Source organism: Aotus nancymaae, unplaced genomic scaffold, assembly GCF_030222135.1.
Source record: "Aotus nancymaae isolate 86718 unplaced genomic scaffold, 86718_ANA_hifiasm-v0.15.2.pri h1tg000057l, whole genome shotgun sequence".
Classification (NCBI taxonomy): Eukaryota; Metazoa; Chordata; class Mammalia; order Primates; family Aotidae; genus Aotus; species Aotus nancymaae.
Window position 1 is genome coordinate 34,886,538 of NW_026988471.1, and position 24,962 is coordinate 34,911,499.

Genomic DNA, 24,962 nt, shown 5'->3' on the forward strand with positions numbered 1-24,962 from the left:
CAGACATTTCTCAGAAGAAGACATACAAATGGACAACAAATATATGAAAAACGTTCAACATTACTAATCATTAGGGAAATGCAAATCAAAACCACAATGAGACATCATCTTACCTCAGTTAGAATGACTATTACTTTTTTTAAAAAGACAGAAAATAACAAATGATGGTGACGATGCAGAGAAAAAGGAACTTGTTTGTGGTGGGAATGTAAACTAGTACAGCCAAGGAGAATAGTATGGAGGTTGCTCAAAAACTACCAATAGAACCACCATATTATTCAGCAATCTCACCACTGACCATTTACCCAAAGGAAAGGAAATCAGTATATCAAAGAGACATCTGCACCCCCATGTTTATTGTAACAATATTCACAATATCTAAGATACGAAATCAACCCATGTCCAACAACAGATGAATGGATTTTTTTAAGGTGGTATATATACACAATAAAATGCAATTCAACCATACAAAAGGATAAAATCCTCTCCACAAGATTTAACTACATAAAACAGAGCTAAAATTGAATACTATATTGTCAAATCATGAGACAATATGGTAATCTTAGCAGCTGTCCTCCCAATAAGCTGCTACAAATTCCTATGGAGATTTAAGGTGAGCTTTACCTCTCTAGGCTACCAGGGCTCTATTGCCATTTCTTGGGATAGGGTCAGAGGGGATCTAGTCTTTGTCCTTGGATCAAAAGTTGCTATTTGCCAGGTGTGGTGACTCATGCCTGTAATCCCAGCACTTTGGGAGTCTGAGGTAGGCAGATTGCTTGAACCCAGGAGTTCAAGACCAGCCTGAGCAACATAGTGAAACCCCTATCTCTACTAAAAATACAAAAAAATAGCTGGCATGGTGGCATGCATCTGTAGTCCCTTCTACTCAGGAGACTAAGGCAGGAAGATCTCTGCAGTGAGCCATGATTACACCACTACTCTCCAGCTTGGGCGACAGAGTGAGACCCTGTCAAAAAAAAGAAAAAGAAAGAAAGAAATTGCTATCATTTTGAGCTAAACTTTGAGCCAGCCTGTCCTAAGCGCACATGTCCTAAATTCATGTCCAATCTGCCCACCACTCTATTGACTAATAATTCATCTCACTTCTGCCTTCCCAGTTGTACATTCTTTGTAGATGAATACAAGTTCGAATTGTCATTTGTCATCTCTGTATCGATGAAAACAAGATTCAGATCTCTTGCAAGAGTAACGGAATAAGGAGCCCACAAGGGCACCTGAAGTTTGAAAGACCTGAAAGAAAGAGTCATCAACAAGAAAAAGGGAACCAAAATAAAGAGGATAGGCTGGCAGCAAACCTCACTCACACAGTTGCCCAGAGCAGGTTTCTCTATTTTGCCCCCAAAACTAATCAAAAACCTGATGAGTAATCACCAGTGAAGATACTTCTTAGACTCAGAACAACCTGGCTGAAAAGGACCTTGGAGATCATCTGAGTATTTTCATTTTGCAGAGTCAAAAGTAACTCACTTAAGGACATGCACTTAAGTGTCGGTGCCCTTTCTAATGTCATATGATACTTCTTGGGACATATCTGTGCTGGACACTGTGGGAGGATGAGGATGCACTTCCTGTTGGAGAAAACGAGGTAAACCTGGCAGCTCTGCTAAAGAATCAGTTCTTGGGTTTTTGGGGTTTTTTATGATTTATTCTTAATCCCCGAGTTGGTACTATGCTAATTTTCTAATTTGACGCCTATGTACTTCTAAACCAGCTCATAGCATTTCAACAAGATCAGTACGAGGGTGAGGCAAGAGACATACCTTATATGAGACTAACAGTAACTGTCTCCTTAAATTTTGCATCCTAGCTGTCTCACCACACCTTAGACACAGCCCTGCATTTTAACAAAGCTAACAAACTGCGGTGCCTATTTGTACAGGTCAAGATGGAGAATCACGGAGCTGGCTATTCAGATCATTAGGCAAACAATAACAAATATATATAAAATGAAGATGTTTTTCAAGTCCCCACTCTTTCCTGAATACTGATTATATTAGCAAAACAGAGATGGAGCCCCTATGGCTAAGAACTATGAAAATATGAGTAGTTAACTTTAGTATGTTAAAGGATTCCAAACCCAAAGTAATCACATCTCCAGCAGACTTATTTTAAGATACTTCCAAATTTCAATACCTGACTTGTACGTTTTAAATTTAATTTGAAATACAATTTTCATCTAAATTATGGAAGTAATAATTACCTTAAAAAGGGAAAAACTGCTAGTGCTATTGCCATATGACCAATGGAAAAGAATAATAAATATATGGAGAACTGGCAGAAATCAAAAGGGCACATATAACATATGATCATTTGTGGGAATATATAGCCTTTGAGCTTTTAAAATATAGACTAGATTAGGATGTGACTTCTCTTTTGGATAAGCAGTGCTGTTTGAATTAGGGCACTTAACTCTGCCAGCATCAAGGGCTGAACTGATCAATAATATACATCTCATGTTGTACTGTAATGAGCCCAATCAGTCTCTCAGGCTGAGAGTATTGGGTCTAATGCTTGACAGAATAAGCAAAGCTCATGTGATGGACAACTCTTCATCTCAATCTTACAAAGTCTGAATATGAATGGCAAGGAGGAGTCAGTATGATGACAGTGAGAAGTCAGAACTAATTTTGTTGCAATATTTGAAATCCAAGGCAAACTCAAACCAGCGTAAACATCCAAAGGAAGTTGGTTGGCTCAGGGAATCCAAAGTAGAGCTGAATAATCAAAAACTAGAAAGATTGCAGATGTATTTGGGCCTCAGGAACAACTAGGGCTAGAACCAGGATCGTGAATGTCATAATGTCATGAGTCTGTCTCTCTCTCTCTCTCTCTCTCTCTCTCTCTCTCTCTCTCTCTCTCTCTCTCTCTTCCCTTCCCCCCACTTCCCTTTCTCTTTCTCTCTTCTCTTTGTGCTTTGTGTATTTCTCATATTAGATTCCTTCTCTCCCACTTCAGACCATCTTTCTCCAAACATCAGAAAGTTTAACCTGGAGAACAAGGTCATGTAAGAAAATGACAACACTAAAATAGCTACATGGAAATTTCATTGAGAAAAGAGTAGGCAACAAAGGGAGTTGCTAGAAAAATAATTCCATAGATGTCCTTTTAACAATCATTCTAAATGTTACATTAAACCAAAGACTAGTTTACCCTTTAAAGAAGAAGACAACCCCAACATATGTGGTGTTAGACTCTAGATATTTCCTTATTTTACATAATTTAAAATTTAGAGGGAAGAGAACAAGGACATTTGGATTACTTTTAGAGACTACATAATATACTTGTGTTTAGGGGCCTGCCTTTGCTGTTTTGGGGAGCCTAACTTCTTCTTGTCATGAGGGAGAAATAAGAACAGAAAAATATTGGGTCATTGATATACTTTATTGGCCCTAGTTTCAGGAAGATAAACTAGAAAAGATGGTATGGCACCCCCCTGATTACACCATCCCAGAGAAGCACCCTCCATGTCTCCAGTAGCCAGTGGGAGAAGCAACATTTGAGGCAGTGTAGTGTTGTTATTGTTATTATTGTTGTTAATTTTATTTGGAGAAATGAGAGAGCAGGAGGCCTATTGCTGTAGATCTTAAAATAATAAAATTCCTTAGAACAATGCTCCACAGATATTTCTCCACTGCCCTAATTTGAAGTAGTTCCCTAACCTGCTTAATGGATGATAAATATATTAATTATTCACATTAATTAATGTAATTATATTAATACATTACAGTGTCATTGCACATCCACAGAACTTATTAATTAATCCATTAAGTAATTATAAAATTTCAAAATTACCTGCACATGTGAAATAGAGTAATATAAACTACAGAAACCTTCCAGGGGACAATTTGCAAATATTCATTAAAATCCTTAAATTCTATCAGTCAGCAATTATCCAAAAAGATAGAAGAGTTGACTCTACTTTCCTAATCATAATAACAGCAATAATAATGAAACAACCAAGCAACATCAACAATAAGTATTATTACTTGTAAATAAAAACAACTAACATTGATTGACAGTTTTCAATACACAAATACAGCTCTGGAAGTGCTATGTGCACATGATCAGTCCATTTTCCTTGCAAAACAAGAATTCAGTTTCCAACTGAAGCATATATTCTTAAGACCCTCAAAATCCAGCAAGCCACACTTACAAAAATCCAGCCTATTAATTAATCTAATAGGCACATAAAAATGTTTAAAATCCAGTATTTAAGCAATAGAGACTCTTCACACTAGACCACAATTTCCAGAATTCTGCTGCCAAATGCTGTCGACAGAAAGAAGGCAAGTATTTGCTCCCTCAGATACTCTAGGGTCTTCCTGTATGGCAGTGATTCCTGAGTAGTAGCAATTTGTCACATGACTGAACAAATTTATCAATGTAGTCATGAGGTAATCTTGACCAATAGCACAGTCTACAGTTACTATCACACCAAAAAAGGAAAAGAAAATCCTAAGAATTAGTCACATCCTCCACAGAATCCATTTTCTGTAAAGAGATTACATTCTCTTTGCATTCTTTTTCCAATTCAGAAACTGGGCCTTGTACTTTTGGCTTCTTTTTAAATTTCAAAACTTAGTTCAAAAATATTTATTTTGTGCCTATAAGGACATAGTCCTTGAATGAGCCAACAAAATACATACTGCACTCAACTGTGCATTACCTTTAGCTCTTAAGATTTTTCCCTTAAATTAGTAAAACATACAAAATTCAGATGGCAGCATATGGTGCCTTCCATGGAAACATTTCCTTTAAATTATTGAGAATTCTGCAATCTGATTTCACTTTAATAAACACATGAAAACTACCTCTTACATTATAAATGTGTAACTAGATAAAGTATTTTCATATGCTTTGCTGATTTTTCCAATACCTTCAGGAGTTAGACTAAATGTTTTATGTTTAATCAAAAGGTATGATGCATGCTATTTATCATCTATTAAGCATCAACTTAAATATTTCTAAAATATGAAAGGAAGTGACCATTTGCATCCAGGCAAAGCAAACAACCCAGCCCTGAGGCTTAATACATTACAGTGCCATTGCACATTCACAGAACTTATTAATTAATCCATTAAATAATTGTCCTTCAAATTTCAAGATTAACCTGCACAGGAGAAATAGAGGAATGTAAATTATAGAAACCTCCTGGGGGACAATTTGCAAATATTCATTAACATCCTTAAAATTCTATGCCGCTATTTGACCCAGAAATTCTACTTCTTAGAATTCATCTTAAGAAAGCAAAAAACTACACAAAAGAATTTATATTTATCACAGCATTTTTTAAATTTTTTTATTTATTATACTTTAAGTTCTGGGGTACATGTGTAGAACGTGCAGGTTTGTTACATAGGTATACACATGCCATTAAGGTTTGCTGCATCCATCCCCCTCATCATCTACATTAGGTATTTCTCCTAATGCTATCCCTCCCCAATCCTCCCACCCCCTGGTATCCCTCCCCTAGACCTCAACCCCCGACAGACACCAGTATGTGATGTTCCCCTCCCTGGGTCCATGCATTCTCATTGTTCAACACTCACTTATAAATCACAGCATTATTTATAATGGTGTAATGGCATGCTCCAACCTTTGATTTTATAATAGGGTAAAATTTTCAATCAATTCTCAAATTATGATGGCCATTTAGCTCTTAGTTGCCTAGGCAGGAAGTAAGCTGACCTCAGATTGTCATTCAGTTATTTCTTAGAGAAAAAGATTTATTAACCTAGAAAAATATTTGTGTACATTTTTAAAAAGAAGGCAAGCAGGTTACCAAATTGTATATATAGATTGATGCCGTCTAATGCATGGGGGGAAAAAAACCTGTATATGTATACACCAAAATGTTAACAGTGATTATCGCCAGATGGTTGGGTTACATACAATTTTTATTTTATTTTTAATATATTTAATATTTCCAAATTTTTGAAACTAATGATTATTTCCATGATTTTAACCAATTAATACAGTACATATTATAAAAGCTACCAAGGTACTAAATATGGGTTGTTAGCCAGCCTCCCACCAATGACCTCCTCCTCCAGAAAAATCTATGCTTGAAAACCTTGGTTTTCTGTTTGCCTAAGAAAGCTCCCAGGAAGCTTCTGACACCAGCTTTTTAAACTGTGCAATGCCCTTCAGTTGTAATATTGTGATCTACTCACATCCCATGTGCAGTACTCCTAGTCATTTTATGTATGTAAACAAAGATGATAAGCTCGCTGGCAAAGTCACACAGGTGCATCATCTCAGGTAGAATTTACATTTGTATCAGTTAATTGTCAAGCTCATTTATTCAAGAGTCTAATTTTGCAGATTCCATTTCTCTTCAGAGTGGAGGTCCCACCAATGGAATATGGAGGCTGCAAAATTTTTCACTTTATCTTGGAAATGACTGGACTCAGGATAAATCCAGATAGGCAGCATCCTACCCGACACCTCCACTCACATGTATAAGGAGCAGTTCAAACTAAATTTGTAGAGACTCTTCCAATAGCATCCCATTGCCCATTCAATGATTTTCAGACCCCTTGCCCTGAAATTTTTCACTTTCTATATATGCATGGTCCTCAAGACCATGTCTGGCTATATTGATTTCTATTTCCAGATATGATTTTCTCTTTACCCAAACATTTTTACTTACAATAATATAAACATCACTGTTTTTCAGTTTTCATGCATTTTTTATGCTGTTGCCACTGCTTAAAATTCCCTGTTCCATATGCAGTAAGTCCACCCATTAAATACTGTGTCTTGCTTTTACCTGCAGCTACATCAGACCCAACTAGCCTAATCTAATTTCTGGTTCTGCTGGAACCCAAATCAGAGCTGCGTACATTCTTTCTAAACTTCTCAAGTTTTTAAATATATTTCCTCATTTGCTATGTAAGCAATGCCTGCATAATAATGCTGATATTATCCTAATAAAAACTTAAACATCTGCATGTAAGTTATGCTACACCATTAACAGGCTTCCAAGACAGAAAGCAGGATTTGAGAAGGGAAAATGGGCAAGTAAATTCTCATATCTATTTAATTACAGAGCACTCATGTAAAATTTTCTTTGGCTGCCCCCATCAACGTAGCAATGACTTTCATACCACTTTGACAGGACAATTTCATCTACTTGGCAAAGCAAAAGGGAAAATAAAATATCATCCATCCCTTTGATTAGATTCATTCTTTCAGTTTTAGCTTATTAGTTTGTATGCATTTCTAAGAGCCACCAAAATATAATGACATAAAAACACAAATAAAAAAATTAGAGAAACTCTTAAGTTTAATTAGATCCCACTTCTCAGAGGCAGGTGTTGAACAATGAGAACACATGGGCACAGGGAGGGGAACATCACACACTGGGGTCTGTTGGGGGTGGGGAGCTAGGGGAGGGACAGCAGGGGGGTGGGGAGGTTGGGGAGGGATAACACTGGGAGAAATGCCTGATGTAGGTGACTGGGGGATGGAGACAGCAAACTGCCATGGCATGTGTGTAATTATGCAACAATCCTACAAGATCTGCCTATGTACTCCAGAACTTAAAGTACAATTTAAAGAAAAAAAAAGAAAAAGAATGATTAAAAACAAATCAGAGAAAGGCAAGTTGTGATCAGATGATGAGTTACTTTTTTTTTTTTTTTTTTTGAGACAGTCTCACTGTGTCACCCAGGCTGGAGTGCAGAGGCGTGATCTTGGCACACTGCAACCTCCACCTCCCAGGTTCAAGTGATCCTCCTGGCTCAACCTCCTGAGTAACTGGGACTACAGGCATGTGCCACCATTCCTGGCTAACTTTTTGTATTTTTAGTAGAGACAGGGTTTCACTGTGTTAACCAGGATGGTCTTGATCTCCTGATCTCGTGATCCGCCTCCCTTGGCCTCCCAAAGTGCTGGGATTATAGGCGTGAGCCACCATGCCCAGCCGATGAGTGACTTTTAGGTCAAGCTATGAAGTTTGAAAAATAACCTGTAGACAAAAAGGATCCTCATGAGTATTTCAGGGGACTCACTTGATCAGATTTGTTTCTCAGGAAGATGGACTAGTATTGATAGAGAAATGAGGTGTAGGGCCCTATGGCAATAACAAGGCAAATAGTGAATTAAGGTATAGGAAAGTTGGAAGAAGGGGTAGGGGTGAAGAATAGAGATCAGACTATAAATGGTTCTGAAAGGCAACATGATGATTATTTGACTCTAGGGAGAGTTGTTCTATGCGTGTTGTAGAAAACTGACTTTTAAAGAATATTTTTGAAAACAAACATTTATTTGAATTTTTAATATTCTATGTCTGTTATCACCTATAGAAAAAAGCAGTCGATGCAAACCCACAGTTAGCTCAATTCTAATGCCAAAAAAGACAATGTGCACTGCAAATTGTTCTCCTGACTCTAATCTGCCCATTCGTGAGTTTGAAATGACAAAAAGTGAAAAAAAAAGTCTCCTCCAGATAGAAAAATTTGATAAAGATTGATTTCCTAATAGAAACAATAAAATACACAAAAAGAGGAAGCTATAAAGAGCAGAGGGTTAAATATCCAGTAAGTCCAAATGCCAAATGTTGAGTTGCTAAAATAGATGAGCGCTACTGGAGTTTTTCCTGAAATGAAGCTTTTAGACTGCTTGTCAGTTCCTCCAACAGCAGTTTATCACAACATAGGCTGGTAGATCACACCATATTTTTAATATTAACTCATCCACAGCTCCAAACTCAGGTGCTTCAAGAAGTCTAAAGCCCAGTGCTGTTGTGAACAGGTTTAGCTGCCTAGGTTTTCTCAGCCTTGAAGATTAACTCCCATGCCCTTGATTCATTCCCATGATGTACAGAGGAGAGGAGTGCTGGTTTCTCCAGTAAGCTCCTTTCTGTGCATATAAGATGATAATCGTCAAAAAAATTGAAAGCTGGGCACTTTAATTTTCTGCCATCTGTAATCATATGCAAACTGTGGTAACGCCAAAAATGAAGGTACTAGAGCTTCTTACATGTTATTTCTTGTGTCATTTTTGGTGGGGAGTCTATAGATCTGTAGAAAATAAGCTGTTTGCAACAGGGTAATTCAGTTATATGATTCACTCATGCAAAATCCCATTTTAAGTGACAGGGCATCATTATAGAGGAACCACATGATATGGATAGGGGCTGGCACAGATTCTAGTTAACAGCCATACTCCTTTATTTGAGTGGTTACATCATAAATCAGAGTGGACCAAAGTGAAGCTGAACCATTTCTTAAGAGTACAAACTCCATGCTCACTGAGAGTAGAGGACTGCGCAGGCAAGCTGACAATTTCTGCAGACCATGGATGGGGCAGCCAAGTTTCCACTAGGTGGTAATTTCTGATGCAATAAATGACATATCTAAAATAATAACTGAATTTAAAATACCATCTCCCCCAAGAATGCCTTTAAAACATGAAATTTCTATAGGATAATAAATCGTACAGGAAAAAAGGTTAAAATTCAAGCGTATGTGTGTTAGCAAAATTAGGCATGATATAGTCCAATTTAAATGTTTAATAATGAGTAAGCCTAATATATTGAGTCGTATGCATACATTTAAAATGTGAGAACTACTCTAAGCTCCAACTAGAGCTAGAAAATTACCTGCCTCTATGTTATAGTAACTGCAATTTTAAAGGAAGTAATTCTAAGCATCTCATTTCTCAGCAAAGCAACAAGATGTAGTGGAATAAACACAAGCTTCAGAGGCAGATGTGGGTTCAAACTCCACCTCTACTACTTAGTGACAATGTGGCTTCACTGATTGCACATGTTGGAAAACTACATTGTCTTGATTGGTTAAAGTAAAGGTAACAGGTAGAAAACACCTCACATAATTCATGTTAATTTCCTTCTCCCTCCCTCCATTTTTTCCTGCTTTGAAATCAAGCAAAGCTGTTTTAGCCTCCAAAGGGATCAATTATGGCAGCGGTTGGTCCCAAGCAAGTCTGTGTGTTAAGAGGCATCCCATGCGGTTTCTTGTTCATTTCATTCAGGGCACCTTCATTGCAGCTTCCTTCCATTTTCTGACTCTTTAAAGATGAATTTGTGTTTCTGCCTGGAATACAAATTGCTTGAGTTGCACTTACGTCAGGTCCTGACAGCTAAGACAAAATTTCATGGAGAAGTGGATTGTGCCCAGGCAGCAGCAAAGAAAATGTAACCTCTCGAATTGGCTTAATTGTACTATTTTCAAAAAACTGTTGAAACTATTACCTCCTGTTTCAGTTTTTAAAGCTTTTGATAAAAGAAAAACCTCCTGTTAGTCCCAAAATTTATACTTGCACAGAATAGATTTAAATGTATTTCCTGAGTAGGATATTTTACAAAGTATCAGGCATGACAGAAATATCAATGATGGGCTCTCTCAGATAGAAACAGAAAGGTCTTGCTTCTGTAGTTTTCATGCCAATATGATACTAAAGTGTTGCACCTGGATTTAAAAAATAAAAACACCCACATTCATGCATGTAACACAAAGAAGGGGTGTCCCCCTGCTCAGTCCCTCCTGCAACAAATTCTCAACATCCAGGGCATCCAGAAGATGAAAGAAATTCAGTCTAGGAGCTCTTTCCTCAAGTGTTCATCAAAGGCCCTTTAACCCAACACTGCTTAGACTTCCACTTTTGCAAAAGGAAGGGCACAGAGTGAGCTTATCTTGGCCTCACCTGAATCTAAAAAGGGTGATATATGCTGTCTAGTTAATTATTCTGATACCTTGATTATACAGGAACAAAGCATAGGGAGAATTTTCTCATTTTCTTGGTTACAAAATATTAACAAGATTAAACAATGGATTAATAGTCTCTGTTAGATATGATGCTGAGATGAAGTGTCCACATGCTGAGAGTATTTGTCCTCTGTTTCCAAGAAGGTTTCTTCCCCCTTCATTTTGAACATGAGAACAAAATGAGAGAGTACACTCATGGTTTATGTTCATGGCTCTGATAAGAATATGACATGTCATGAAAGAAGACAAATTTATGCCCACAGTTCAAACTATAAGACAAAAATGTTCTGTCCAGGGGGTAAAGTGCAGGTGAAAGGGGAAGAAGAAAGAAAGTAACAGTATCCTATACATAGTAGATACTCAACAAATATCAACTGTTTCTGTTGTTATTGTTGGGATCATTGTTCGGTTGTCATCATTACCAAGGGGAAATACTGGGTAAGTTGAGTAGATGGCGGTCAAAACAAAATAAAGAGAAGAAAAGAGAAATAGACAAACATGAAGAGGTATTTTAGAAAATTATAGAAAGGAAGATAAGGGAAAAAGATCAGAGGATATAAAGGAACAGAAATTAGGAATGCTTTGGAACGTTATTAAATAGGTAAGTATAGGTCAATGTCAGCCTAAGTGCTGAGTGCTTTAGAGGAAAATTTATTGCATAAATGAGAGGTTATTTTGTTCTTAAGGGAAAACACGTAGAAAATACACAGAGTATATAAAAATTCAGTCTATCTTTCTAAACGGACCTCTCCCAGGGCCTGCCTGTTTCTCATTTTGTTCTGAGCTCTGCAGAACACATTTAAGTACAGGACTTCACATATGTTGACTTTTAAAGAACTTCACTTTGGGAGTCCTTCAGGGACTACAGCAAGATGAGAAACAGAGCTTGGGTGCTTTTCATCTTCATCTGAACATTCTGCTCTTTCATTGTCAGAAACACACAGTGCCCATTTTTCAGATGCTACAGTTTCATATCCACAGCAGCTGATATACAGAAAAGAAACATATTTTAAGAGTCTTTTCTGAGACTTTTGTTAAGCACGAAACTTTTTAAGAACTTGGTTTCTCAGAATTAACTCATAATTATCTACGCTTTATGTTTTTAATGATAATTCTAGTATAACAAAAAAAGTTTTAAAATGTATTATTTTGAACCTTTAGTTTAGCCAATTACCATACCGGCCCTCCATTTTTACCCTCTAAATGCATGGCTCTGTAATTGCTGACCTTGAGTTCATAGAGGTCATGTCTCTATAAACAACATACCCTTGAAATTTGCCTAAGCATGGAATGCCAAGTGTCTTACTACCCAAATTGTACTCACCATTTCACTGAACTATTTTTCAATTTCAAGCATATTGTCAGTTAATGTGATGTTTACTGTTCAGTAAGTTAGTTCTTTATTATACAGGAATCAATCCAACCCCTTGAACACATAGAAAAGTACACAATTGCTCTTCTGAAGTAAGAAAATGTACATGCACCCATGGCAGATTAGCACAATGGTGAATTTAATTGTGGCCACAATTCAAGTCCAGGCCATTCATGTGGATAAAGCCTCCATGCACACTGAAGAGCCATCACCTGTTTTGCGAATGAACCCACTAACTCACTAAACCTTTATTATTAACATTGTTCACAATGTTCTAGACACTATGCTATAGGATTCTCATGTGACATATGTCTTATTTTCAGAAACAACACAATGAAGTGGATACTATCACTAGGCAAATTTACAGATAAGGAAACTACTGCTGAGAGAATGAAGTCACTCCCAAGGCCACACAGCTATCTGGTGTCAAAGTCGGATTTGAATCCAGGTCTTTCTGTCTTCAGAGCCATGCTCAGAAATACTCTTCACTAACTTTAGTGCACACATCCCCTGGAGGCAATTTCTTATTTGTTTCTGTACCCTCTTGAACTGGAAAGACCTTCTGCTTTGACCAACGGAATACAGCCGAACTGATGTCACACTAGATGCAGGCATAATGGTCTATAGTCTGGAATCATTTGCTTCCTGTCTCTTTAAACCAAAAGACTACCCTGATATCACCATTCCATGAGAAGCCCAGAATACAAAGAAAGGCCCCAAAGGTTGAGATAGCATGAAAGAGAGAGAGAGAGGGGGACAGAGAGACAGAGACAGAGACAGAGAGATACAGAGAGAAACAGAGAGAGAACCAACAACAGAGTGCCAAGTACCAACATGCCATACACAAGACAAGATGCCACCTTGGAAGCTTGGAGGTGGATCTTCCCCCTCCGGCCACCCCAGTGGGCACCACGTTCAGCAGAGATGAACCATCCAGCAGAGTTCTTCCTGACCCACAAAGTTATAGGCAAAGCAAATGGTTATTTCGAGTCCTAAATTTTGGAGTCATTTGTCATGGAGTATTAAATAACTGAAATGTACTACCATATGTAAGTATAAATATATGCATAAATTTATAATTTTATATATATATATATAAAAACCTATATACTGAAAACAAAATAAAAATTATTTATGTAGAATAGAATTTTAATGAAAAATCAGGGTCATTGTGTAAAATTTTTTTTCTGTAACTATTTGAAAATTTTCCTATTTTCTCATTTTCACCTTGAATGTGTAGATACAGCCATAGAATTCTGACTCTGTGGTCAAGATTTTATAATAGTTTATATATTTTAAATATCAACAAATTTGATGCACTAACATTCATAATATATTTTTCTTTAATTTTGTATTTCCCCTTACCTTTAGAGCAACTGCAAAATTATGCTGTCTTCTACAGGGGTATAAGGTACACACAAAGATCTACATTCCCCTCTTTGCACTGGCTTCATCTGCTCAGAGATAAAAGTCAGTCTAACTTATTAAATGGATTTGTATATGTTCTGCTCTAGAGAGATGAATTGGTACAGAAAATCTTCATTATCATAAGTTTCCAGATGAACACAAATCCAGAGTGAAATTTAACAAATTTTTAACTTGCATAAGCAATTGTCAAGTTTTCGTCATTATTCCATTTTCGTGCTGGAGATGGAATGGCATCTTATCCTTTTACCCTCATGCCTAGACACTCTGCACAGATAATCCTGCCTTGATCATTAAAATTGGTGCACATACCAAATCACTGAATAACTCCATTTATCCCCATCTGCTAGGGAGGCACAATGCCACATAGACGTGCTCCGCCAGAACTTTTGAGGCATAACAATCAAGCAAAGATGGGATTAGACATAAACCACGCTGATTGCAACAATAGTTCTGTCCAGTCCAACTTTCTTTTTAGCTCTGGGCAAAATATTTCAATAAAAACATTATGGCTGTTATGTGTGGACATAATCAATTACAAAGGTTTAGTGTCTTGTTCAACCTTATGGGAACTGTAAATAAAGTTTCTAAAATTTCCCACCAGGTAATGATGACCTTTCTCTTCACTATCGATGGACATGTTACCATCTGCAATTGGAACCCTGTGTCTTTCCCCTCACCTAATTTGGATCTCTACCTTATCCTAATCCACAAGGGCCCTCTGCTTGGCTTTCTTTACTTTATTTCTAAGTGAAATTTTTATGAAATCTATGCCAATCTGCCTCACATCCCTCAAATCTTCAGCTCTTCTTTCTGTCCTAATCCCTCATCCAGTTTCATGGTTTATCTATAGTTTATAGCCAATCACTTTCTCTAATAATTCAGACTCATGTACCCAACTGTTTGTGAGGCATCTCCACTTGGACACACACAGGCACCTCAATCTGAATGCATCGCAAACTGAATCCACTATCTTCAACTCACCAGTTCCCATTTTAAGGAATGGCAATACCAACCACCCAGTCCCACAGATCCTCTCCCTTCCTCCAAACCTTCTTCCATCCCTTACCAAGCCCTGCCATGTTTTATCTCCTCATAAGTCTCAAAGTCAGCCCCTGCTTGAAATTCTTCTACCACATCTTTAGTTCAAGAGCTCATTATCTCTCACTTCAACTATCGAAAAAGCTTTCAGTCTTCACACGTTACCTCATCTAAAGTAATAGCAGTTAACATTTATTGAGTGTTACCAGGGTTCAGTCCTTTCCAGGTTTCTTATACCTATTAATTCATTTATTTCTTATAGGTGCTTTTATGATTCCCTATTTTAAAGATTAAAAAAAAAAAATGAGGCAGGAGATTAAGTTACTTGCCCAGTATCACATCTAAATATGGTAGAAGCAGACTAGGAATCCAGGCAGTCTGGCTAAAGCTTTTAACTATTCTACTTGACTACCTGATCATGGCTTTCATTTTTTGAAGTGGCTGCCAATCACTCACAGACATAAAAGCAGACTCCTCAGAGAAGGTTCAGAGCTCTTTTTAATGTAACTCTTACCTACTGCTCTTAGGTATCTTCAGGCTTTTCCCTGTCCCTGGTCTTTGCTTTCTATGTGCAGATCTACTCAGGGTGCTTCAATCAACTCTGTCCCCACTCCAGGGTTCTGTATTACCTCTCACTTTCACACACTTCTACTCTCTATCCTTCCATCAATCACTCTCCGGTTAACCTTTTGTCTTCAGGCTTCCGTCATCTCTCATCTGAACATGCTTTTTTAGAATCACCAAGGCCTCTCCGGTGATTGACAAACTGATGTTGTGAAATGTAGAGCCAAATCCCTTTGAGCGCCAGCCCAGCCTCTTCCTAGCTATGTGAACTGCAATAAGTTATTTAATTCTCTGAGCTAGTAATTAGTTCCCTTTCATCTACTCTCCTGTAAAGCATATCTACCTCCCTTCTATCCTGACACTGTCAAGCTACCCCCATCCCACTTCTATCCTGACTCTCTCATCTACACCTGTTTTCCTTAGGGAGCACCCTGTACCCCAGGACTTTGCCTCTGCTTCTCCCCTTCCACCCAGTCCATGCTTGGCCACTTATTGACTGCATGGTCTTTGACATTTAGCTTCTCTGACAATGGACCCTCACATATAATATGTAAGTAATAATAACTATCCTCATACTTCAGTGTACTGTATAAGAATGAATTAATATATTACATATGAAGCTATGTTAAAAACTCTGAAGAGCCACTCACATGTTAATGTGGTTGTTGTATGAGAGTATGTGTATGTGTGTGTAATATATATATATATAATTTTAAGACAATCTCGAGCTTAAAAATTGCAAGGATAGCATATGGAACATTTTTTGAGCCATGTGAAGGAATAATGCCAAATTAATCCCCCAATCACAACCTAATACTTAGTATATATTTCTTACAAACAAGAACGTTGCCCAACATAATAACAATACAACCAACGAAACCAGAATGTAACACTGATCCATTACTACCATCTAATTCTCAGATCCTTCATGTATTTCCAAATGTCCCAATAACATCCTGTATAGCAAAATTATCCAATTCAGAATCACACATTACATTTAGTTGTCATTATTCTTTAATCACCTTCCCTCAGAACAGTTCCTCAGTTTTTCTTCTACATATATGACACTGACATACCTGAAGGTTAATGAACAGTTATTTTGTTAAAGGTCTATCAATTTCACTTTGTCTATTCTCCATGATTTGATTCTGGGTTTGAGTCTTTGGCAGAAATATCACAGAAATGACGTTTCATTCTTCTCATTGCATCCTCTTAGGGGTGCATGATTTTTATTTGTCCCCTTATCAGTGATGTTAACTTTGATCACTTCATTAAGGTGGTGAACTTACTTTCTCACTGTGAACTTACTTCCCACTCCCATCATTAATACGTATTTTGTGGAAAAAGTACTTTGCAGAAGAGGTACTTTGAAACTTACTTTCTCATCAAAGTTTTAATGTATTTATTTATTTATATCACTGTGAACGAATGATTTCTTATTTTATTCAATGACTCATTTATTTTGAGGCTTAAATCGCTCAATATTTGGCCAGAAAAAGTCAAAATATGTCACTTGAATATGCCTTCTCTTCTTTTTGCACACCTTATATTATGGTCTAGAAATCTGTTTTAGACTCGTGTTGTATTTTCCTTGTCCCAGCTCTGGGTCAGTTATTTCTGCATGGAGAACTTGTTCCCTTTAGTCCTTTGAGTGGAGAATGATGTTTCAAAGCCAAGATGTGGGCTCTGGCTCTATTGTTTGCTGGAATGGGGATTGCTGTTCCAAGACCTTCTTATTGGAGAGAGAAAACATACCTATTACCCCCACCCCCCACACACACACACTGCAAATATGGGCAAGTTTAAGAAAACATTATCTGTGAATACCCTTCCTGAATAATTCCATCCCAAAGCCACTAGGTAGGGCAAAGCAAGGGAGACAACCACATGGAAAAACCGGGCTACTGTGAGAAGTTGGAGCAGGGTGAGGAGTATGTCCATGTGGAAGAGAAGGCCCCATGTGAGATGTTGGAACTCAAACAGGGCATCTATGCATGGGAGTAGTCTGACATGGGTGTAACAGCATGGGCTGGGTGAGGACTCTGTCCATTCAGAGAAGGGGCTTGGTGAGGGATGTCAGAGTCCAGGCAGGATGAGCAGTGTCCATAACTAGAGAAGGCTACGTGTGGAACATAGGGCCTCAGGGTGAAGGGGCATCAATGTATACAAGTGGTGCATCAGAGTTTGAGCACAGTGAAGAGGAGGATGTCCAGGTGTGATGGGAAACCTAGTATGGGATGTGAAAAGGGCATCCACAGAGAGGAGTGGATGGTGGTGGTGATGGATGATTAGTTACACACAGGAATATTGATTGTTGCATGACAGATGCACTCCTTACCCTGCTTGGACGCCAACTTCTCACACCAGGCCCGACCTCCATGTACACATTTTTCTTGTTTGGGCCCACCTGATGGCTTTGGTACTGAATTATTCAGGGAGGGAAAAAGGAAAGAAAAAAGAAAGAATTGTTGTATTATTTTATTTATCTTATTTTTTAGCATCTTTTCTTCCATTCACAGCCAATATTCTCTTACAAGTTATTTGTCCATATTTGCTGACTTCATTTTCTCAGTCTTTACTGATTCCTTAGCCTACTTCCATCTGGCTTTAGCCCTCATCCCTTTCCAATGTGACCAAGTCATGAATGACTTGCTTATTTCTAAATCTGAAAGATGTTTTTCAGTCCTTGTGCTGCTTGATCTGTTTGAGGCATTTAACAGGTTCGCCTCTGAAAATAGCCTATGCCCTTGGCTTCCATGACACAGCACTTTCATGATATCCTCCTACCTCTCTGGCTACTTCTCAGCCTCCTTAACAACCTCTTCTTCCTTTGGCCCTTTCTCAAATGTTGGCACTACTAAAGGCTCAGTCCCAAGCCTTCTGCTCTTCTCACTCTTCACACTCCCACATCTCAGTACTGCCTTGGCTCCAATTCTAATCTCTATGCTAACATTTTAGAAATCTTCATCTCTGTCTCTGCAAGTCTGACTTTGAGCTCCAAAAACATACACTCCACTGTCTATCGTACATTTATTCGACTCAGCAATATTTACTGATCACCTGCTCCTCATTATGTGCACTATTCAAGGTTCTTACCAACTCCATGTACATGTCTGTAAGTCACCTAAAACTCAACACACGAGACAATGCTGTTGTCTTAACCTCTCCTCCACAGCCTATGCACACTTCCAACATTCTCTATCTCAGCAAATGCCATTGATCTCTTCCCCCATGCTGAAGTCAGAAATGTCTGTCCCCTAGCCACTCATCCTTGCATCAATCACTAAGTCTTACTGCTTCTACCTTTTATATATTTCCTAAGCCTGTTTAACTCTCTCCATCTCCACCATTATTTCTAAACTACAGCCTTCTAGGTGGCCTCCCTCACTCTAAACTTGCCCTTTTACACACACAAACTTTCAATCAAATCTCTATATGGCAGCCACAATACTCCTCCTTTTTCATTGTTGGCGTTTATTTGTTTGTCTGTTTGTTTTTGAGAGAGAGTTTCACTCTGTCACCCAGGCTGGAGTGCAGTGGCACAATCTCAGTTCACTCCAACCTCTACCTCCCAGGTTCAAGCAATTCTTGTGCCTCAGTCTCTCAAGAAGCTGGGATTCCAGGCATGTGCCATCACCCATGGCTAATTTTTGTATTTTTAGTAGAGACAGGGTTTCACCATGCTGACCAGTGTGGTCTTGAACTCCTGGCCTCAAATGATACACTACCCCAGGCTTTCAAAATGCTGGTATTACAGGCATGAGCCACCCCATCCAACCAGAATATTCCTTTTGAAATACAAATCTAGCCAAGGAAAGTGCTGAGGGACTGTGCTACCAGCCCCAGTTACTAGACTTTTCCCAAGGATTTTCACAATCTTCAGATCAGGGGATTCCCTTGTGAGCCTACGCCACCAGGACCCTGGGTTTCAAACACAAAAATGGGTGGCTGTTTGGGCAGGCACTGAGCTAGCTACAGGAGATTTTTTGTACTCCAGTGGTGCCTGGAACTCCAGTGAGACAGGAGAACCGTCCATTCCCCTGGAAAGGGGGCTGAAGCCAGGGAGCCAAGCAGTCTCACTAAGCAGGTCCCATTACCAAGGAACCCAGCAAGTTAAGAACTATTGGCTTGAAATTCTCGCTACCAGCACACCAGTCTGGAGTTGACTGGGATGATCAAGCTTGGTGCGGGGAGGCGCATCCACCACTGCTGAGGCTTTAGTAGGCGGTTTTCCCCTGACAGTGCTAAGGAGACTGGAAGGTTTGGACTGGCTGGAATTCACCACAGCATAGCAAAACGACAGTGGCCAGACTGCCTTTCTAAATTCCTCCTCACTGGGCAGGGCATCTCTGAAAGAAAGGCAGCAGTCCCAGTCAGGGGCTTACAGATAAAACTCTCATCTTCCTGAGACAGAACACCTGGGGGAAGGGCAGCTGTGGTCACAGCTTCAGAGGACTTAATCTTTCCTGCTTGCAGCTCTGAAGAGAGCTGCAGATCCTGACAAGGGAGATTCTCCCAGCACAGTGTCCCAGCTCTGCTAAGGGACAGACTGACACCTCAAGTGGGTCCCTGACCCCTCATGCCTACTGACTGGGAGAGACCTCCCAACAGGGGTTGACAGACATGTCATATAGGAAAGCTCCAGCTGGCATCAAGCCAGTGCCTCTGGGACAAAGCTCCCAGAGGAAGGAGCAGGCAGCAATCTTTGCTGTTCTGCAGTCTCCACTGGTAATATCCAGGTGTACAGGGTCTGGAGTGGACCTCCAGCAAACTGTAGTAGACTTACAGAATAGGGGCCTTACTGTTAGAAGAAAAACTCACAAACAGAAAGCAATGACAACAACATCAATAAAATAGAACCCCCTACAAATACCCTATCCAAAGATCATCAGCCTCAAAGATTGAAGGCAGATAAATTCATGAAGATGAAGAAAAACCAGCACAAAAACACTGAAAATTCCAAAAGCCAGGATGTCTCTTCTCCTCCAAATGATCTCAACTCCTCTCCAGCAAGGGCACAAAACTGGACAAACAATGAGACTGACGAATTAACAGAAGTAGGCTTCAGAAGGTGGGTAATAAACTCCTCTGAGCTAAATGAGCATGTTCTAACTCAATGCAAGGAAGCTAAGAACCTTGATAAAAGATTAAAGGAATTGCTAACTAGAATAACCAGTTTAGAGAGGAACATAAAGGATTTGATGGAGTGGAAAAACACAGCACAAGAATTTTGTGAAGCATACACAAGTATCAATAGCCAAATCAATCAAGTGGAAGAAAGGATATCAGAGATTGAAGACCACCTTGCTGAAATAAGGCATGCAGACAAGACTAGAGAAAAAAGAATAAAAAGGAACAAACAAAGCCTCCTAGAAATATGGGACTATATGGAAAGACCAAACCTACAATTGACTGGTGTATCTGAAAGTGAGGGGGAGAATGGAACAAAGTTGGAAAACACACTTCAGGATATTATCCAGGAGAACTTCCCCAACCTAGTAAGACAGCCCAACATTCAAATTCAGAAAATACAGAGAACGCCACAAAGATACTCCTTGAGAAGAGCAATGCCAAGACATATAATTATCAGATTCACCAAGGTTGAAATGAAGGAAAAAATGTTAAAGGCAGCCAGAGAGAAAGGTCGGGTTACCCACAAAGGGAAGCCCATCAGACTCACAGTGAATCTCTCAGCAGGAACCCTACAACCCAGAAGAGAGTAGGGGCCAATATTCAACATTCTTAAAGAAAAAAAATTTCAACCCAGAATTTCATATCCAGCCAAACTAAGCTTCATAAGCAAAGGAGAAATAAAATCCTTTCCAGACAAGCAAATGCTGAGGGATTTTGTCATCACTAGGCCTGCCTTACAAGAGCTCCTGAAGGAAGCAGTAAATTATGTGGAAAGAGAAAAGTGGCACCAGCCACTGCAAAAACACACCAAAATATAAAGACCACTGATACTATGAAGAAACTGCATTAACTAATGTGCAAAATAACCAGCTAGCTCCATGATGAGAGGAGCAAATTCACACATAACAATATTAACCTTAAATGTAAATGGGATGGCTCAATTAAAAGACACAGACTGGAAAATTGGATAAAGAGTCAAGACCCATTGGTGTTCTGTAATCAGGAGACCCATTTTACATGCAAAGACACACATAGGCTCAAAATAAAGGGATGGAAGAATATTTACTAAGCAAATGGAAGCAAAAAAAAAAAAAAAATATATATATATATATATATATATATATATATATATATATCAGGGGCTGCAATCCTAGTCTCTGATAAAACAGATTTTAAACTAACAAATATCAAAAAAGACAAAAAAGGGCATGATGTAATGGTAAAGGGATTAATGCGACAAGATGAGCTAACTATCCTAAATATATATGCACCCAATACAAGAGCACCCAGATTCATAAAACAAGTTCTGTCACACAATAACAGTGGGAGACTTTAACACTCCACTGTCAATATTAGACAGATCAACAACACAGAAAATCAACAAGGACATTCTAAACTTGAACTCAGCCCTGTATCACATGGACCTAATAGACATCTACAGAACTTTCCACCCCAAATCAGCAGAATATACATTCTTCTCATTGGTTTTAAAGAACTTCTTGATTTCTGCCTTAATTTTGTTTTTTACCCAGGAATCATTCAGGAGCATGTTGTTCAATTTCCATGGAGTTGTGCAGTTTTGAGTGAGTTTCTTAATCCTGAGTTCTAATTTGATTGCACTGTGGTCTGAGAATCTCCTCCCTAACTCATTTTATGAGGCCAGCATCATCCCGATTCCAAAACCTGGCAGAGACACAACAAAAAAAGAAAACTTCAGGCCAATATCCCTGATGAACATTTGATGCAAAAATTCTCAATAAAATACTGGTAAACCAACTCCAGCAACACATCAAAAAGCTTATTAACCACAATCAAGTTGGCTTCATCACTGGGATACAAGGCTGGTTCAACATAAACAAATCAGTGTCAGCACTTATTCTAAAATTGACAACATAATTGGAAGTTTACTCCTCAGCACACGCAAAAGAACCGAAATAATAACAGACTCTCAGACCACAGTGCAATCAAATTAGAACTCAAGATTAAGAAACTCACTCAAAACCACACAACTCCATGGAAATTGAACAACATGCTCCTGAATGATTCCTGGGTAAATGACAAAATTAAGGCAGAAATCAAGAAGTTCTTTAAAACCAATGAGAACAAAGAGACAATGCACCAGAATCTCTGGGACGCAACTAAAGCAGTGTTTAAAGGGAAATTTATAGCACTAAATGCCCAAATCAGAAAGCTGGAAAGATCTCAAATCAACACCAGAACATCACAATTTAAAAGACCTAGAGAAGTAAGAGCAAACAAATTCAAAAGCTAGCAGAAGACAAGAAATAACTAAGATCAGAGCAGAACTGAAGGAGATAGAGACATGAAAATCCTTCAAAAAAAAATCAATGAACCCAGGAGCTGGTTAAAAAAAAAAAATTAACAAAATACATAGACCACTAGCTAGACTAATAAAGAAAAAAAAGAAGAATAAAATAGACACACTAGAAAATGATAAAGGGGATATCACAACTGATCCTACAGAAATACAAAATACTATCGGAGAATACTACAAATACCTCTATGCAAATAAACTAGAAAATCTAGAAGAAATTGATAAATTCCTGAACACATACACCCTCACAAGACTAAATCAGGAAGAAGTCAAATCCTTAAATAACAAGTTCTGAAATTGAGACAGTAATTAATAGCCTACCAACCAAAAAAGCCCAGGACCAGATGGATTCACAGCCAAATTCTACCAGAGATACAAAGAAGAGCTGGTACCATTCCTTCTGAAACTATTCCAAACAACTGAAAAAGAGGGACTCCTCCCCTAACTCATTTTATGAGGCCAGCATCACCCCGATTCCAAAACCTGGCAGAGACACAACAAAGAAAGAAAACTTCATGCCAATATCCCTGATGAACATTGATGCAAAAATCCTCAATAAAATACTGGCAAACTGAATCCAGCAGCACATCAAAAAGCTTATTCACCACGATCAAGTTGGCTTCATCACTGGGAGACAAGGCTGATTCAACACACACAAATCAATAAATGTGATCCATCACATAAACAAAACCAATGACCAAAACTACATGATTATCTCAATAGATGCAGAGAAGGCCTTCAATAACATTCAACATCCCTTCATGTTAAAAACTCTCAATAAACTAGGTGTTGATGGAACATATGTCAAGATAATAAGGGCTATTTATGACAAACCCATAGCCAGTATCATACTGATTGGGCAAACCTGGAAGCATTCTTTTGGTACAAGACAAGGATGCTCTCTCTCCCCACTCCTATTCAACATAGCATTGGAAGTTCTGGACGGGGCAATCAGGAAAAAGAAAGAAAGCAAGCATATTCAAATAGGAAGAGAGGAAATCAAATTATCTCTGTTTGCAGATGACATGATTATATATTTAGAAAACCCCATGGTCTCAGTTGAAGAACTCCTTAAGCTGATAAGCAACTTCAGCAAAGTCTCAGCATACAAAACCAATATGCAAAAATCCCAAGTGTTCCTATACACCAACAATAGACAAGCAGACAGCCAAATCATGAATGAACTCCATTCAAAATTACTACAAGGAGAAAAAAATACCTAGGAACGCAGCTTACAAGGGACATGAAAGACCTCTTTAAGGAGAACTACAAACCACTGCTCAAGGAAATAAGGGAGGACACAAATAAATGGAAAAACATTCCATGTTCATGGGTAGGAAGAATCGATAGCATGAAAATGGCTATACTGCCCAAAGTAATTTATAGATTCAATGGTATTCCCATTAAACTATCATTGACTTTTTTCACAGATTTTGAAAAAACTACTTTAAATTTCATATGGAACCAAAAAAGAGCCTGTATAGCCAGGACAATCCTAAGCAAAAAGAACAAAGCTGGAGGCATCACGCTACCTGGCTTCAAACTATACTACAAGGCTACAGTAACCAAAACAGCATAGTACTGGTACCAAAACAGACATATAGACCAATGGAAGAGAGCAGAGACCTTAGAAGTAACACCACACATCTACAACCATTTGATCTTCAACAAACCTGACAAAAACAAGCAACGGGGAAAGAATTCCCTATTTAATAAATGGTGCTGGGAAAACTGACTAGACATATGCAGAAAACTGAAACTAGACCCCTTCCTTATACCTTATACAAAAATTAACTCAGGATACAGTAAAGATTTAAATTCAAAACCCCAAACCATAAAAACCATAGAAGAAAACCTGCGCAATATCATTCAGGACCTAGGCAAGGACAAAGACTTCATGACTAAAACACCAAAAGCAATTGCAACAAAAGCCAAAAGTGACAAATGGGATCTCATTAAACTAAAGAGCTTCTGCACAGCAGAAGAAATTCTATCTATCATCAGAGTGAGCAGGCAACCTACAGAATGGGAAAAATATTTTGTGATCTACCCATCTGACAAAGGTCTAATAGTCAGAATGTAAAAATTAAATTTATAAGAAGAAAAAAAAAACCCATCAAAAAGTGAGCAAATGGTATGAATAGACACTACTCAAATTAGACATTTATGCAACCAACAAAAATATGAAAAAAGCTCATCATCACTGATCATTAGAAAAATGCAAATCAAAACCACTGTGAGATACCATCTCATGCCAGTAAAAATGGCTGTTATTAAAAAGTCAGGAAACAACAGATGCTGGCAAGGCTGTGAAGAAATAGGAGTGCTTTAACACTGT